The sequence below is a fragment of the Oratosquilla oratoria genome, chromosome 3 (genome assembly GCF_046742065.1).
Source record: "Oratosquilla oratoria isolate Oo_2021 chromosome 3, ASM4674206v1, whole genome shotgun sequence".
NCBI classification, from domain to species: Eukaryota; Metazoa; Arthropoda; class Malacostraca; order Stomatopoda; family Squillidae; genus Oratosquilla; species Oratosquilla oratoria.
In genome coordinates this window covers 48,895,164-48,913,110 of record NC_134779.1, presented here as the reverse complement: position 1 = coordinate 48,913,110, position 17,947 = coordinate 48,895,164, and positions in this window count along the sequence as shown.

The window sequence follows — 17,947 nt, the reverse complement described above, 5'->3', positions numbered from 1 at the left end:
ATGCTGCTGCTGCTACAGTACTATTGTATCTTCTTACTAATGTGACCAATGTACCATTATATCCTGTGGAAGCTATGGTTACCTTTAGAACCTTCCTTGAGCCCAACATTCTAATCTGAAATAAAATGAAATATTATCATCAGATTCTCTTTTTTTCCATGACCTATTGATACATGTATGTGGGGTATATTATTCCAGTACAGCAAGCAAATTGTTTAAATGATAAAAACATTTTATTTTATACAAATTATGCACTGTATGGTGAATTGTGTATGTTCTGTATTGTAGAATGTATTTCAATAATTACATCAACTCAAAAAGAAGCTGTTTATTTTACAAAGTGATCCATCCTTCATTTGCATTTTAGGAATTAAATTAAAAATAGATGTTTCACTATATGCCAGTTAGGTTGAAATGGATACATTTTGCTAGCTAACAAGAACAAATTTAAAGAAATGAAAACGGGTGTTCAGATCAATATCACCCACTTTCTTATCTTTCAAAAGAATATTATTTTGGTAGTCTGGCTAGCTGCCAAAAGAGCCTTTATTCTGAGAATTGGCTGTACGAATGTATGTGGATATAACTACTGTATATTTTAAGATCAATCAACATGTTGCCTCTGGTTTCTCTTGTAGAAGACTCATGGCCTTCAGTTTATTTTTATAAAGAATAGTCAGCACAGGATTGTCCTCAAGGATAGAAGCACTGGTGGAAAAAATAAAAGAGAGAGGAGGGGGCAGCAAAAGAAAAGCATGAATAAAGAATCAAAGGTTTAACAATCAATCTGGTAGCCTGGCCAGCTGCCAAAGGCATCTCCATCCTGAAAATTAGTTGTATACCTAGTATTTTGTACTGGGGAGTTGACTACATGGTAATTTTCAGCCAATACATGAGGAACTCCTTTGGGGTGCCCCATTGGACCAGAGTCGCACCTTTATCTATGATAGAGGTTAAAATATGTACTCAAAACAATGATGATACTTTTATACTACTGCTATCCCCGCTTGCAACCATGATTTCCAACCACCAATTACACGGATTACAACCATGACTTACAAACATGACTTATATTTAGGACTTGCAACCACAACATACAACTACAACTTATACCAACCACTTGCAACAACCACTTACAACCATGGCTTATAACCATGACTTAAAACCACTTACAACCACCACTAACAACCATGACTTACAACCACTAACAACCACCATTTACAATCACCACTTAAAACCACAACTTAGAACTGATTTACAACCACCATACACAACCACATTTTACAACGACAACTTAGAACTGATTTACAACCACCACTTACAACAATGACTTATAACCACCATTTACAATGACTTCCTTCTATGACTTACAACCACCAAATACAACCATGACTTTCAACCACCACTTACATCCACGACTTCCTTTCACAACTTACACCCACGACTTAGAACCACAACATACAACCACCACTTACAACCACCACTTACAAACACGATATACAACCACTTACAACCGTGAATTACAATGATTTACAACCATGACTTACAACCACCACGTACAACCCATTAAGTCAATCACTGGAACAACATTTGGACAAAACAAAGAAACTAATACAACAATATACAAACAATGCATACGCTCAGTGATGAATTATATGAGTCCTGCATGGGCTCCTAATCTCAGTGAGACACACCACAACACCCTTCAAATCATACAAAACAAAGCCCTGCACAAATACAACACCTACAGACCATTTACACCATGAAACAAAAGTCCTCAAAGTCAAGGACCACCTCGACACGAGAGGCACACAAACACTTGCCGCAGCCACCACAAACACATCACACCCACACACACCAAGAAACATTAAAACAACACCCAAAGACCTTTATTATGCACAAATACTCTCTTCTCTTCCTCCACAACCACCAAATACCAGCCTCCGGAAACATATTCATAATCATATCACTCACCGCTCCATTAACACACTGAAAGACAACACACTGCTGCATGCCAGACCCCCTGATATCCACCCTTCTGAATCCTCTCTCCCACGAAAGGACAGAGTCCACCTGACCAGACTGCGGTGCGGCCACCACCCAGCACTTCTAAGCTACCAGAAGAGGCTGGATGACTGCATTGTGAACAGCTGCCCAGGATGTAACACTTCACCCCATACCATACAACACATAATGGAAGACTGCATTATACACAATCATGCACACAAACAACACACCATACACTCTATAGAGGATTTGTGGGAAAACCCAGTTTTGGCTGTGGCATTCCTTGGGGAGATGGGACTGCTCGGACAGACAGTCTAGGGAACGACAACAATAACAACCACTTTAGAACCACGACCTACAACTACGACTTACAATCACCATCTACAACCACCACGTACAGCCCCTACTTGAAACCACTTGCAACCATGATATACAACCACCACTTACAGCCACGACTTAAAGCCACTTACAACCGCCACTCATAACCACGACTTAGCACTACGACTTACAACTACCACCTACAACCACGACTTACAACCACCACTTACAGCCACCATTAACAACCACCTGTTACAACCACGATATTCTACCTCCAATTACAACCATTAACCACCACTTTCAACCTTGATTTACAAAACCCATTTGCAACCACCACTTACGACTTACAACCACTACTTATAACTGTTGACTTCCCTGCTGCTTCGATGTTCACGGCTGTAGAGTGCCTGTTGCCTTCGTATGTAGAGTTCGTATCCACTCGCTGCCACCACTGTTAGAGGGGGTTTGGTGGTTTCTAAAACACGGATGGTTTCTTCCGGTATATTTCCGAGCCTAAAAAGTTCTGATACAATCTGGGTCTCGCAGCTCCGAAGAAAACTTTGGAGGTGCCAGATCTTCCTAGCTAAGTGAATTAATTACAAAACTGGGCGTGTCCTACGGGAAAGGTGCCCAATAGAAAAACTGCAGTAGGGTGGCACTCTTGTGATGCCAGTCCGTATAACGTCTTGACCTCTGACCCTGACTTGAGCGAGACTTCATGTTTGGGATGATCTGGCAGATGTATGGGAGTGAAGGTCACTTCGTGACCTCCGAGCTCAGCTGCGGGTCTGAGAGGGCCTCGTGTAATGAAAGGCCTTGTTGTCTCTTCGTGATGGAGCGATGGTGGAGGGAAAGAAATCATCTGCCGACTCGTGGAGGAAAGAAATCATCTGCCGCCTCACATAACCACTGCTTACAACTGTTGGAGGGGGTTTTGGTGGAAAACGCGGATAGGTTTCTTCCGGTTTATTGGGGTGAGCCTGATCTGATACAATCTTGGCCTGGCAGCTCCGAAGTCAACTTTAGAGGTGCCAGATTTTCCTAGCTAAACTTAATCTAATTAAGAAATGGGCGTGCCCATAAGAAGGCAGCCAATTATATGAAAAAATGGGCGTGCCCCCCGAGAAGGGCAGCCAATAGAATGTCTTGAGGTGCAAGAGGGGAGCCAGAGCCGTAGGTGTGAACTCTGACCCTGGATTGAGCGCAAAGTCTTGTTGTTTTGGGTGATTTGACAGATGTATGGAGAAGGAGGTCACTAGGTGACCTCTGATGCGCAGCTGGGTCCACGCGGTGAATGGGTCGTTCTTCGATGGGCCTCTCGTAATGAAAGGCCTCTCTTCTTGGAAGAGGAGGTAAGTCCACGCGATGAATGGGTCGTTCTTCGATGGGCCTCTCGTAATGAAATCGTCTGCCGCTAACATCTGCCGCTAACAATGCTCGGCCACGCTATTGTCACCGTCCCGGTGACTGTACACACAGAGAAACAAAAACAAAACACAAGGCAAGGTCCTTAACACGGCCTTGGCATTAGGATTATATACAAGAATAAAATATATGAAAAACAAGAGAGCTTAAAATTAAGAATATTGGAAAGTAGATATTGTTTCCGTTCACCTATACAAGGAATATACATTTATGAAGGCGTGGCTCTGTTACGTAGATTATAATGGAAAAATGGTACTGGCGGGGTTTGCGAGACGGTTCGTGAGCTGTCGTCTCTATCCTGAATTGAGGTAGTTGGGGAATTAACATCTATGTCTAAGCCACGAGGAACCTTTTTTATGTGATCTTTATGCAACAGAGTCTCTGTCCTAGTTTGCAAACTGAGTGCCTTTACTTTATTGTTGGATTCGTGGTCAAGGATACGATAGGGACCTGAGAATTTTGCTGAAAGCTTAGAGGTAGGTGTGTGGTTAAGAGTGTAAACAATGTCTCCAATATCAAAGGTGTCAGTTCTGGCTGATTTGTTGTGCAAACGGACCATTTCGTCCTTCGTTAGATGGAGAGAATTATGTATTCTTTTGAAAAGGTGATTAAAATTTGCTACTTTAACTTTCACAAGGTCATTGAAATTATAGATTGGAGGTAGATCTGAAAGGAGAAGATCATAAGGGAGCTGTTTGTCTGAACCAAAAAGAACAAAATGGGGTGACTGATATTGATTTATTTATTGCAGAATTTAGACACGCTTGAATCATGGGAACATGTTCATCCCAGGAGGGTTGAATGTCAGAAGCAAGATGTCTGATAACATTGAGAATCTTTCTATTTTGGCGCTCAACGAGGCCATTTGAACTAGGATGATAAGCAGTAGTATTACATTTATTGATTTGGAAATACTCGCAAATGTTCGAAAGAATCTCATTGTTAAACTCACTTCCGTTGTCAGAGATTAGAGTTTTGGGTGTCGTAAATGGGCATATGAGGTTGTCAATAATTGTCTTTGCAACGTGCTGTGCTGTCTTGTCTGGTAAGGGTGCAAGAATACAGAATCTAGAAAAGTGGTCGACACAGACAAAAAGGTATTTGTTACCATTTGGTGTAAGAGGTAACTTAAGGAGATCGACAGCTACTGTGTCGAAGGGTTTTGAAGGTGTAGGGTAATTTAGAATTGGAACATGACCGCTAATGTGACCTTTGTGACTCGCACAAGAATGACAGGAGTCGATGTGGTTGTGTATGTCCTTACGCATAGTTAACCAAAAATAATGTAGTCTAGCCTGAGTAACACATTTGTCTTTGCCAGGATGTGCAGCAATCGGGGAATCGTGTATAAGTTTTAAAACTTCTGGAATGAGCTCTGTAGGAACTACTAGTTGGAGGACCGATCTGTTGGGTTCCTGTTTGTTTGTTAATGTTGTTTTATGATAGAGAATGTCATCAACTAGTGTGTAGTTGTCAATGTCTGGGGGGAAATTGTCAGTGTCACCTGTGTCTGCAGATTCGAGGAAATATATGACACGTTTCCAAAGAGTGTCTGATCTCTGAGCTGCTGCTATGCGTGCTTGTGTAATATTAGTTGAAATAGGGACTGGAATGACGGTTGCAATGTGTCGACTAAGAGCGTCTGCCACCTGATTTGCTTTTCCATGGACAAAATGGAAGGTAGGCATGTACTCTTGGATGGTGAGAAACCATCGGGCAAGTTTTCCTGATAGGTTTTTCCCTTTAAACAAATGTAAGATTGGTTGATGGTCTGTGTATATGTGTATTTCGTACCCGAGGATAATGTCTTTGAAATGCTTGAGGGCGTATATCACTGCTAAGGCTTCTATTTCTGTGACTGAGTAATTACGTTCGTGCTTGTTAAGAGTGCGGCTCGCATAAGCAATAGGTCTGAGTTTTGAGTTGTGTTCTTGCATGAGAACAGCGCCTAAACCGGAATATGAGGCATCTGTGTAAATTGTGAAGGGAAACTTGTGGTCTGGGAATGCAAGGACAGGAGCTGTGGTTAAGGCTTTCTTTAAGTCAGTAAAAGCTTTCTCTTGGTCAGGTGTCCAAATGAAGGGTATGTCTTTCTTAAGGAGTGACGTCAAAGGTGCTGCTACACTAGCGTAACCTTGAATGTAACGTCTGTAAAATCCTGATAGACCAAGGAATGAACGTACGTGATCTACGGAAGTAGGACGTGGGAATTCAGTGACTGCCTTGACCTTGTCCTGTGAAGTTAATATTCCTTTGGAATTTAGGACGTGTCCTAAGAAACGTATTTCCTTCTGAAGGAAGGAACACTTCTTAAGTTTCAATTTGAGACCTGCTTGTTCTAGCCGCGAGAACACATTGTGTAGAGTGTGTAGATGTTCGTCAATGGATTTGGAAGCTATTATGACATCGTCAAGATACATGACAACAGAATCACCAATGAGACCATTAAGTACTTGATGCATGAGGCGTGTGAATACTGAAGGGGCTGAAATGAGACCCATGGCGAGTCGTTTTAATTTATAGTGTCCGGTGGGTGTGCTAAAAGCTGTCAGAGGCCTCGACTCTGGAGCAAGGGGGATCTGGAAATATCCCGACATAAGGTCTAAGGTGGTGAAAACTACATTGTTTTCACCAACAGAGTGGAGGAGGTCGTTTAGCAGGGGAATAGGGTGTCGGTCAGGAATGATGAGTTTATTTAACTCTCTGAAATCCACTACAGGTCGAAAAGACCCGTCCTGCTTGGGCACTACAAAGAGTGGAAAATTCCACTCGCTAATTGACGTTTCAATTACGTCCTGTGCAATCATGTCTTTAATCAGTGAATCCACTATCATGCGTTTAGAGTGCGGTAGTCTGTATGCGGGAATGTAACATGGTTTAGAGTTCTCACGAAGGGGTATATGATGTTGAATTATATTAGTGACTCCAAGGGGTTCACCTTCCGTTGCAATGGTCTGTCTGAACTTGTTGCAAAGTGCAAGCAAGTCTGCTTGTGCATCAGGGAAATCAATTGAGTTAAGGTGAGATGCGTTAATAGGTTCCTGTGCTGCTTGCACATTGGGAACTGTGGCACAAACTTGAGAAGTTGGGAGCTCGTTATCCATGATTTTGATACGTGAAGGGTAAATTTGGAAATCACAGATGTTTGTGCCAAGTGTGAGGTGGAGGGGGGCGTTACTATTATTTGCAATAATAATGCAAGTGTGACCTCTTCTGGAAGTAGAGCTGATGGCTGAGAACAGAGAGATACCCTTTACGCGGCAAGTTTCTGGCATACAGAGTACATCGGTGTCGGGTGCTTGGAAAACTCGTATATGTATGCGTGTGTACTCACGAGGGAACAGTGTCTTTGGACTGATAAGTACTGCGTGAGAATGTCGGAAAGTTGATAACACTTGAGAGACTGGTGCGGATTGTGTGTTGAATTCCTCTAAGAGGGGCAAGAAATTTGCTTCCGCTGGTAAAAGATCACTGGCTTTCACTTGTTGTTTTGTCTGTCTCTTAGCAGATTTAGACCTATGAGAAGATAGCGCGCGCCTGTTACGCTTAGAACATCTTCCTACCGTTGGTAATGGAATGGAGGGTTGAGAGTCATGTGCATGTGTCTGTTTGTAGGTGTCGTCATTAACAGAGTTGGTTTGACTATTTTGGCTAAAATTACTTGAAATTAACTTGGGCTTTTCCTGTTCGTTCACCTTGAGGTGGTTGACAGTAGGGGAAATTGCTGAAGGCAATGCTGGGAGGAAATGGTTTGCATAAATGATGCCATGCTGAGCAGGATATATAATAATGTTATGCTGCTTCATCAAGTTTAAGCCTATGAGGACATCAGCAGGGAAATGAACATCTGCTACATAAGTGGGAACTGTAATGGATGGGCACTCGTTCTTGAAGCTAATGTCTAAAGAAAATTTTCCAATGATGGGGAAGGGAATCCCATCCACATTGCACAAATTGACATCTGGTGGTTCTAGAATAGTCACTCGCTTTGTTTGGGTGCGTAGTTTCTGAAAACTATTCACTGACATAATGTTCACTGGGGAACCTGTGTCAAGAAAAACTTTCAATTTGGTTTTTCCAGTCGTGGCGTTGAAGGTTAATGTAGGAGATGTATCTGATAAGTTAAGTGTGTGAACTGGCAACATGGACGTATGTATGTCAGTGTAAGGGTTATCTGATCTTGACAGGCCTTTCGGTTTCTTACTGAGGAGTCAGGTAGATGATGAGTTATGTGACAGGTTAGCAGGGGAGGAGTGGCGTGTATGTCTCACAGGAGATGCATGACGCGAGTATGTCGGGGATGAGTTACGTGAATACCTGGCAGAGTGGGTGGATCCTCGGTTGTGTGGGGATTGTGAACGTAAGACTCTACATCTGTCTGATGAGTGAAAACATCTTCCATGATAACTGCAGTGTTTGTTGGGCGTTGAGGGGAATTTACGATAACATATATCGTCTGTGTGTCCTACTTTCCGGCAATAGTTGCAAAACTTTCGTGTCCTTGAGGGGGACCTGTGACGTGACTGATGACGTGTGCGAGATGTATGTCTTGATCTCGTGATAGGGGGAGTGGCCTGTGTTACCTGGGCTATCATGTGGTTTCGTGTAATAGGTGTAGTCTGGCTTTCTATTTCCTCGGTCGCCTTGTCCGAGTCAGGAAATTGTCTAGCGAATCTCGATAATTTGACATTAGGTTTGAAAGCGGAGGTGCCTACTCGTCGCAACGTCTCTGGGTGCAATTTAGAAAGGAACACGAGGTAGGCTACCATGGATACGACATATTCCACACTCATCATGCCGTTTGTTACCCATTGACTGTTAACAAGATCTTCTCTTAATTTGGTTTTCACGGAGGTTGCTACACTCACTGATTGATCCTTATGTTGGTAAGGTGGGTGATTTAACTCTTTCCCTACAGAATAAATGGTTGAGAAGGCACCAAGCGGTTCAAAAATATCAAAAGCCTTCTTGAATTCGTCCACGAATTCTGCGTATGTGTCTATTTCGAGGAAAGCGTCAGCGTGGATTATGAATCCTGCTAATGTGCCATGTTTGTCAATCCTAGACGTCAAGATGGATATTTTTGTTTTGTCATCTGTGGCGCCTCTACGTGCAATTTCAGCGTCCACTTCTGTCAGGAAATTGTGCACTGGTATATTCTTACCATTAAACAAAGGGAGAGTCGATTCGTCTTTTATGAGAGTAACTAAATTTTGGGTAGGCGCGGCAGTTGCACCTTGTCCCGAGGAGCTAGCCTGTCGCTGTTGTGGTTGTTGTTGTTGTTGTTGTTGTTGGTCATCCATGTCTTGCGGGATCTGTGCCGATTGGCTACGTGTAACGGGTCTGTAAGGGTGGTGGTCACTATGTTGCATTTACAATTTTTTTTTAAAGAGATCCTGTTGCACTAGGTGGACTTATAAAACGGAAATATATCTACTTACCCAAGTTGACGTATGGAGGGAACGGGTGATGGGCGGTTGCGGTCGCGCACAGGGTGATGGAAGAAAGGGTGATGGGGAGTTGTGAGAGGATCCTGCGTTCACGGAAATGCTGTAATGTAGGTAAAGGTTAGTGCTCTGTTGAAATATCAGAATGTATGGGTAAAGGAGCACTGTATACAAATCCCAAGTATTACTTTGAGAAAAGAAAAATAAAAGAAGGGGCTTGTAGGAGCTATACGTGTCTTCTTGACGTAGCTGTTGAGCAGCTGGAAACAGCGGCGAAGGTCGGTCGTTCAGGCAGGCAGTTGCAGAAAGTACCTCGTCGATGTGCAGCTGGCGTCAGTGACGGAGTCTCTCGTCGCTCGATGGGCAGCTGGTTGTAGCGAAGCTCTCGTCGCTCGATGGGCAGCTGGTTGTAGCGAAGCTCTCGTCGCTCGAGTTGGAGGGCGTGGTGGAGAATGGAAGTCTGTTGAGCAGCTGTTGGTGGAGGTGGCGAAGCTCGAAGAATGTTAAATGTTGTCTTCGGTGTCGAGTGGGTTGATTGGCGATGGCCTAGACGTCGGTGCTTAGCGTGCTTTCGCTGGTTGCTTGTAGATATGGATTAGAGTTCGAATCCACTTGCTGCTTCGATGTTCACGGCTGTAGAGTTCGTCTTGCCTTCGTATGTAGAGTTCGAAATCCACTAGCTGCTTCGATGTTCACGGCTGTAGAGTTAGTCTTTCCTTCGTATGTGGAGTTCGAAATCCCACCGCTGCCACCACTTGTTGGAGGGGGTTTTGGTGGAAAACGCGGATAGGTTTCTTCCGGTTTATTGGGGTGAGCCTGATCTGATACAATCTTGGCCTGGCAGCTCCGAAGTCAACTTTAGAGGTGCCAGATTTTCCTAGCTAAACTTAATCTAATTAAGAAATGGGCGTGCCCATAAGAAGGCAGCCAATTATATGAAAAAATGGGCGTGCCCCCCGAGAAGGGCAGCCAATAGAATGTCTTGAGGTGCAAGAGGGGAGCCAGAGCCGTAGGTGTGAACTCTGACCCTGGATTGAGCGCAAAGTCTTGTTGTTTTGGGTGATTTGACAGATGTATGGAGAAGGAGGTCACTAGGTGACCTCTGATGCGCAGCTGGGTCCACGCGGTGAATGGGTCGTTCTTCGATGGGCCTCTCGTAATGAAAGGCCTCTCTTCTTGGAAGAGGAGGTAAGTCCACGCAATGAATGGGTCGTTCTTCGATGGGCCTCTCGTAATGAAATCGTCTGCCGCTAACATCTGCCGCTAACACAACCACGATTGGCAACCATTAGCAACCACTTACAACTAACAACCACTTACTACCACATACATCCACCACTTATAAGCACCACTTACAGTACAAACAAAACCACCATTTACAACCACCACTTAAAACCACAACTTACATCCACCACTTACAACCATCATTTACAACCACGTCCTACAATTCCAACTTACAACCACTTAACCACCACTTACAACTAACGACCACCACTTACAACTTACATTTACAACCATGACTACCAACTGCGACTTACGACCACGACTACGGCTTACGACTTAAAAGCCCCACTTACAACCACCACTTATATCCACCAATTTCAACAAATACATAAACCACAACTTACAACTAATTACAACCACCACTTACAATCACAAGCACGACTTACAACCACCTAATATAATTACTATTTACAACCACTTGCAACTTTTAACCACTACTTACAAGTCCCAATTACAACTATCACAACTATTTAAAACAATGAATTACAACCACGAGTTGCAACGACCACTGACTTACGACCATGACTTACAACCAAAAATTACAACTACGACTTACAATCACCATTTATAACCACTAGTACCAACCAATTACAACCACTTAAAGCCACCATCTTACAACCACGAATTATAACAATGACTTAAAGCCCCAATTACAACCACAACTTCCAACCATCACTTCGATTCATAACTTACAACCATCACAGCCACTAATTACAAGCATCATTTACAACCACCTCTTACAACCACGACTTATAACCAGGATTTATAACCGACATAAAACCACGAATTATACCCACCACTTACAACCATGACTTGCAACAACCACAGCATACAACGACGACTTACACTCACCACTTACAACCATATTTTACAACCACGACTTACAAACACGATATACAACCACTTACATTCACGACTTACAAGAACCACTTACAACAGCGATTCTACCACGACTTAGAAATACAATTTACAGCCATCACTTACAACCACCGCATACAACTACTTACAACCACCACCTACAAACACGATATACAACCAGCACATACAACCGCGATATACTACCACAACTTGTAACTGACAAACACGACATACAACCATCACTTACAACCACCTCTGAAAACAACTTCTTACTACCACCACTTATTTAACATTACGAGAATGTTACTTATGCTTTGGTGCCGAGGGAATGAAGGAAACTCGAGTGAGTTTGGTGGATTTATTCTGCCCTGAACACCAAAGTGACCGCAGAGTGACCTGAGTCGCGCACCGCTTGTGACGAGTACAGAAAAGAACTGGCCGCTGGACACCAAAACCTGGCATCCTTACATACGCACTATGCGTACGCTACAGTAGCAAACGACCCATCCTGACCGAAACATGGCTCGGCAGGGCCTAGGTTGTGCTTTCATGAGGCTACAAATGCCTGTAGTACAGGCGTAATATGGACTTGACCTACACAAATATAATACAAGGCCGAAGGCCAGCTATTTCTACACAACATATACATTCCTTGTCCATCCCATTTCTGCAGCGGCGATACTTAAAGCCAAAATATCGCGTAGAAGCACATGTGGGGGACTCTGTTCACCACACTTACAACCACCACTTAAAAGCACTACTTACAACCACGACATACAACAATTTACAACCAACATATATAACCTCATTTTACAACCACCGCTGACAGCCACCAATTACAACCAATACAACTTCACAACCACCTCTTACAATCACCACTTACAACCACCAATTACAACCTCCACTTACAACCAGCGCTTACTGCAACTAAGAACAACCACTTACAACCATAAATTCGAACCACCACTGACAACTATCACAACCACCAATTACAAGCACATTTTACAACCAACACTTACAACAATGATTTACAACCACTTACAACAAACTTATAACCACAACTTACAACAAACACAACCACCACTAAACCACCACTTACAACCCCTACTTCAAACCACGAATTACAACTACGACTTACAACCACGACTGACAATCACCATTTAGAACCACCTACAACCACAAGTTACAACCACCACTAACAACCACGACTTACGAACACGACTTACAACAACGATTTACAACCACGACTTACAACAGTCACAACCACACCTAAAACCATTTACAACCACGACTTACAAGGACTTACAACCACGGCTTACATCCACCACTTACAACCACCACGTACAACCATGACTTACAAAAACCACTAACAACCACGGCTTACAACCACCACCTGCAACCACGACTTATACCCACCACATACAACCACGACTTAAAACTACGACCACCACCCAACACCAAAACTTACAACCACGACTTACAACCACCTCTGACAACCACGACTTACAACCACCACCTAAAACCACCACTTACATCCACATTTTACAACTACGACTTAAAATAATGACTTACAATCACTTACAACCACCACTTACAACCACGACGTACAACCACGAAGTACAGCCACGATTTGCAACGACTTACAATCACCACTTACACTATACAACCAACACTTACAACCACGACTTACAGCCACCACTTATAACCTTGACTCACAACCACCACTTATAACCGCGATTTACAACCACCACCTACAACCACCACTTACAACTTCTCATAATCACCTCTTACAACCAATTACGACCACGACTTACAACCACCTACAACGACGATTTGCAACCACGACTTACAACCACCAATCACAACCACTACTTACAACCACTGTGAGGCGGCAGATGATTTCTTTCGCTGTCGGACGATTTCTTTCCCTCCACCATGAAGAGACAACGAGGCCTTTTTCAGCCACAACGAGGCCTCTCAGCTAAGCTCGAACAAGCGAGGCCTCTCGGCTAAGCTCGTTGGGTTCACATGCTGACCGTCCCCATAGCCATACATCTGCCAGAACAACTCCAAACAACTCGAAGTCGCCCTAAGTATAGGGTCATAGGTCAACGCTACGGTCGACGTTCTACATTTTGGCAACACCAAGAGTGCCACCCTTCTATATTTTCTTATTGGGTGCTCTCTCGTAGGGCACGCCCACTTTTGTACCATGTATCATTTTAGCTAGGAAGATCTGGCACCTCCAGAGTTTTCTTTGGAGCAGCCAGTCTCGTTCTGTAGTTAGAATAGGTCTAGAAATAAACAGAAGAAAACGTTCCCCGGTGTTTGGACCAAAACCGCCCCCGTCAACACCACCTACAACCACCACGTACAACCACTACTTATAACCACCACTTACAACCACGTCTCACAAACACCATTTCAACAACCACTTACAACCAGAACTTACAACTACCACTTACAACCGTGTTTACAACCAACAACCACGACTTCCAATAATGACTTACGACCACGACTTACAACCGCCACTTACAACCACCACATACAACTACCTACAACCACAACCCACCTCTACTTAGAACCAAAACTCACAACTACCACTTACAACCACCGCGTACAACAACCACCACTTACAAACACCATTACCAACCACCACTTACAATCAACAATTACAACTCCCACTTACAACCACCACTTACAACTACGACTTATAACCACGACTTACAATCACTACTTACATCTACTTATAACCACGACTTACAACCATAATCTACAACCACTACTTACCACCACCACTTACAACCACAAATTACAACCAGGAGTTACAAACATTACTTATAACTACCAATTACAACCACCACTTACAACTTCTTACAATCACCTCTTACAACCAAATACAACCACGACTTACAAACACCATCTACAACGACGATTTACAAACACGACTTACAACCACCACTTACAATAACTTACAACCACCACGTACAACCACTTACAGCCATGTCTCACAAATACCATTTGAACAACCACTTACAACCAGAACTTACAACTACCACTTACAACCGTGTTTACAACAAACAACCACGACTTCCAACAATGACTTACGACCACGAATTACAACCGCCACTTACAACCACCACATACAACAACTACCTACAACCTCTACTTAGAACCACAGCTTACAACTACCACTTACAACCTCACTTACATCAACCACTTACAACCACGACTTACAACCACCATTACCAAACACCACTTACAACCAACAATTACAACCTCCACTTACAACCACCACTTACAACTACGACTTATAACTACGACTTACAACCACCTACAAGCACTACTTACCACCACCACTTACAACCACAAATTACAAACACCACATACCACCTGGAGTTACAAACATTACTTACAACTACCAATTACAAGCACCATTTACAACCACTACTTATAAGCACCACTTACAACCGCCACTTACAACCACCACTTAGAACCACCACTTACAACCACGACTTACAAGCACTACTAAAAATCACCACTTACAACCACCACTTACAACCATGATTTACGACCACTACTTTTAACCACCACTTACAACCACAAATTGCAACCACCACTTACAACCATCACCTATGTAATGGTTGCATAGAATATTCTTTGTGTGTTGTACATACGTATTTGTAATATTGTTTATTTATTATTATTGTGAGATATGACATTGTTATGTGCATTGTATATTATACATTATATTATATACATTATTGTGAGAACCAAGTGTTCGTTTGGTCGTGTATGTTTCCCGCCAAATCTGAGCGTGGTCGCGTCGCTTAGCGTCAGTCTTGATTTTGCAGGTGATTTTTTTTGTTCTCGCGTGCTTTTCCCGTTGGCGTCGGCGTAGCGTTCATCGACATCATCTGCGATTATTACTGGATCGTCTTATGTTCCTGTGTGTGCATCAGCTGTAATTTGAACCCTGGATGGTGAAGGATTTGGACAGGCAAATTTATACCTACGCATTCTTCACGTCGACCGGTAATCATCGTTCGCTGATTTCCATAGTGACTTTCGTCTCCTTTGCCAGTGCATTATTCAGGCTTGTACATGCTTCTTGTTTATTTCTATGAAAGGCCATATTGTGTTTCCTGTTTATAATTAAATAATTGGTACAGTAATTGGTTCTTTGTCTGGCAAGATGGCCAAATTGGTTGGCGTTCACGGTGGCCATGTTGTGACGTCATGATCATGATTCCTTTTCCTTAAGATCTAGTATAGTTACCCCTGTGTGGTAACGGTTTTCCTTGTTTATAGTTATTAGAGAATTGTGGTATTTACGTGGCTTAATATTGAATAATTACAAAGGATTACAAAGGCAGAGCATGCCGAGAGGAGACCTTTTGGTCCATATCTAGGTCGGATGCGAAAAAAATCATAATAAGATAAATAAAAAACTATACTAATGTAAATAACAAAATACATAAATAAATGCATAGGTATAGTTAAATGATAAACAAACAGGTAAATAGTAAATAATAATAAATTGACATATAACTAATAATAAATGAAAATCAGACAGACAAATGATAACAAAACAAAAACAAATATGAAATAAATTATAATCATTACAGCATCTTGCTTAGGTGTTTATCTAAATGATTCTTAAAGCTTCGAACTGAACTACATTGCACTACGTATTAATAACGCTCTTGCTTTGTGTATCAATCCCAAAAAAAAACATCTGAAACAATGGCTCATACCTTAACTTTATTACACCAATAACCCTGTTATTAAATTCTCAGGCTGAGACCCCCATTATAAGGTTATAGATTTTATTCGCCAATGCGAGGATGCTAGTGAACTCAAATGTTTCGACTGGGCCTGAAAAGATATCTTTTGTGAGGTCACAAATTGTATCTAATTTACTAGCGTCAGAGATGCTGTCTGCATCGGGCCTGGATCCCAAGTCTTTGGATAATTATGACATCTTTAGGTCTAATGTTATTAAACTTTTTTTCAGATACCCCTGTTGGCAATTCTTTTCAATAGTGTTTCAAACTGGCTGATACCCTCGTATCCCGACTGGGTACTCTTGACTACAGGTGTGCTCAAGCCAAGGCCAGTATAATTGTTGTTGACGCCTTCGATTCACTGTCACATTCAGACTGGGTAGATAATGGCACTATCACTTTAGATAGGTTCCGCCTTATTTTGGAATTTTTGCTTTACATCCCTTTTTGGTGCCTTTTGAGAGAAGAGCTGCATCTTCTCTCAGCTATAAGACTAATGAAACTCTATTATCTTTTGCAACAAGGCTTTTCTGTAAACTAAGGGAAATGCGTTCTAGTTCTTTGTGTATTAACAATGCTCTCCAACATGCCAATGTACCTTGTTCTCCTCAGCCCTCTCAGTCTACAGTTCCTACTCATAGCTCGCCTCAATCTACAATTAACCCCCCTATCCATACATATAACTTTTGTAACAGGTCTGGTCATACAAACAATTTTTGTTACCGCACTAGGCGCCAGATACACAAATCAAGACAGTCCCCTGTTCGCAGGAGTGTATCTAATGTTTCTTCTAATATGACGCATGACCTTTCTAGAGTAGAGCCACAGGATAAACTCAGTTACTGCCATATCCATGGTCATTGTAAACACTCGACTGATCAATGTTTCAAGGTTTTGAAACTTAGAGATGAGACTTCTCATCAGCCTCGTCAATCCCATTTTCACCAGCGCTTGTTTCACAACCCAAAGATTTGACCAGTAATGTTCGGTCTCAAATCATCCCCTTAGTAGCTGTTGAGTCTTCCCAATTACTTACCTTCCAATTTCTTACAAGGGATACGCCTATTTCAGTCACTGTAGATACTGGTGCAGAATGTAGTCTCATAAGTAGAAAGGCTTATTTTGCTCTCCGGGAATTGCACAATCTCCCTTTATCTCCCTTTTGTTATGATTTGCATTTTGTGCACCGTTCTTCCCTTACAGTTTCCCTCGCATGCTACAGTTGTCCATGTCACTTTCGTTTTTGTTTCTGGTGTTGCCCTTATGTGTGGCTGTCTCTTGGGTATTGATGCTCTTACAGCTCATGGCATAGATATTTCTCCTATTCGCCGTGTAGTGACTCTGCAGTTTTGTTATTCCTGCATCAGATAGGCTAGTTTCTGTTCGTGATTCTCCTGTGCTTGATCAGTCCGCACATTTGCCCTCACCAGCTTCTAAGCGCTTTAACCCTACTTTTCCTTGTGCTGCTGTTGTTATAGGGGAGCATCTTATTGGACCTTCAAGTTCAGTTCGAGTTCCGGTGCGCGTTTCAGGTGCCCCGATAGGGTCTGACGTTCTCTCTCTGCCTGACTCTGTTCGTATTCGTCGCCTTGCATTAGAAGGAACTCTCTCCACTATTCGCGAGGATCATGTTACCACGGCGATGGTAACAAACGTCACGGCTGTTCCTATTGCTCTCTCTCCTGGCAGCCACTTAGGCTCCTTTGATGTGGTTGACATTGTTGCTTTCCAGGACTCGCCTATCATAGCAGCTTCTGTACTACAGTCTCCTCCAACACGTGACCCTGCTCACTTAGCTTCTGAGTTTGCCACATTTGTAGG